Source organism: Myotis brandtii, unplaced genomic scaffold (genome assembly GCF_000412655.1).
Source record: "Myotis brandtii unplaced genomic scaffold, ASM41265v1 scaffold1763, whole genome shotgun sequence".
NCBI classification, from domain to species: domain Eukaryota; kingdom Metazoa; phylum Chordata; class Mammalia; order Chiroptera; family Vespertilionidae; genus Myotis; species Myotis brandtii.
Genome location: NW_005356530.1, coordinates 178257 through 180257, shown reverse-complemented (window position 1 = coordinate 180257; position 2001 = coordinate 178257).

Genomic DNA, 2001 nt, shown 5'->3' with positions numbered 1-2001 from the left:
CCCAGGAGCCCAGGCCCCCAGCCCCTCCTCCCTCAGTACCCACCCGCTCCTTTTGAAAATTGGGACACAATTCACAAAACATAAAATTAGCCATTTCGGAATAGACAATTCCGTGGCATTTAGGACTTCCCATTGTTGTGCAACCCCTTCTCCCCTCCTTCCAGTCCCAGAGCTTTTCATCTCCCCAGAAGGCGCTCTGGTACCCATGGAGCAGGCCCTCCCCGTCCGTCCCTCCTCCCCCAGCCCCTGGCCACTCCTCACTGCCCTCTGTGGCTGTGGACTTGTCCAGGCGGGAGGTTCTCCCTAAAGCCAGCTGTGCACGTCCCGGGTCCTCCAGGTGACGCTCAACACCGCCAAGGAGCCACCTGGGGGCGTGCGGGCTGCCCTGCTCTGCCCACACCTGGACCTCACAGGCTTGCCCTGTCCTGAGGTCCTCCAGGAAGAGATGGAGGAATTTCTTGGGAACGATGCCAGAGGAAGATAAAGGGGGGAGGGAGCAGGGACAGGCAGGGAAAAGCCTTCGGACTGGGACATAGGTCAGCCGCCTGGACAGGGAGACCGGGAGGGAGACTGTAGCTCAGCTCTGCAAAAGCCCACCCCACCCCTGGGCGGATGAAGCGCTAAGATTTCCCACGTGGCCCTGGCCGGAGAAACAGAAAGCAGGCAGCTGGCTGCCCTGCCCGGGGCTGGGGGAAGCGGGCCGTGACTGCTTAGTCACTTCCTCTGGGGAGATGACAATGGTGTAGAAGCAGGTAGAAGTGACAGTGGCAGGGCCCTGTCACCGTGTCACCGTGTCACCGTGTCACCGTGTCCCCTAGTGAGAGGTCACGGAATCACACACCTTCTAGCGGTGGGAGTGGTGGATGTTGTGTTATGTGATTCCAGAGAGAACGGGGAGAGAGAGAGAGAGAGACAGAAACATCAACGGTGAGAGAATCATTGATCGGCTGCCTCCTGCATGACCCCCCCCCCCCCCGGAGCCTGCAACCCGGGCCTGTGCCCTGACCGGGAATCGAACCGTGACCTCCTGGGTCATAGACAGACGCTCACCCACCGATCCACGCCGGCCGGGCGCCAAGCGTATCCTTAATAAACCCGCTTGCTTTGCTTCCTTAGTCAAAATCTCTTGCTTTAACCCTGACCAGTTTGGCTCAGTGGATAGAGCGTCAGCCTGCGGACTGAAGGGTCCCAGGTTCGATTCCGGTCAAGGGCATGGACCGCGGTTTCGGGCACATCCCCAGTGGGGGGTGTGCAGGAGGCAGCTGATGGATGTTTCTCTCTCATTGATGTTTCTAACTCCCTCTCCCTCTCCCTTCCTCTCTGTAAAAAATCAATAAAATATATATTTTTAAAAATCTCTTGCTTTATTTCAACACCGCTTTCTGTCACTCATCTGAATTCTTTCTCACAAGCAGGAGAAGAGCCGAGGAGGGGGGAGCCCACTCCGACTCGGGCGGCTCTCCAGGAACACATTTGTCTGAGCGTGTGTTCTTGTCTGTATGCATTCAGCCGCGTAGCATTTCACCCACCCACCTACCTGCTCTCCCTGCCTCTCCATTCACTCATCGTGTATTCAGTTCACCCCCCGGCTCTCCAAGGCTCTATCCATCCATCGAACTATTCTCTCCTCCACCCCCGTTCTTTCCTTCTTTAATTCATTCTATTGGTTCCCTCTTCCCACCAACCCTGCAATCCGTCGGTCAGATAAGCCACCCACTTTCCATGGATCCATTCACTGAACCAACCATCTGTATTAGCGTCCAGCAGCTGCTGTGACAAATGCCCACAAACCCAGTGGCTAAACAACAACGGAAATTTGTTCCCTTGCAGTTTTGGTGGGTGGGATCTCAACATCAGTTTTGTTTTTGTTTTTGTTTTTTTAAATATATTTTTATTGATTTTTTTACAGAGAGGAAGGAGAGGGATAGAGGGTTAGAAACATCGATGAGAGAGAAACATCGATCAGCTGCCTCCTGCACACCCCCTACTGGGGATGTGCCC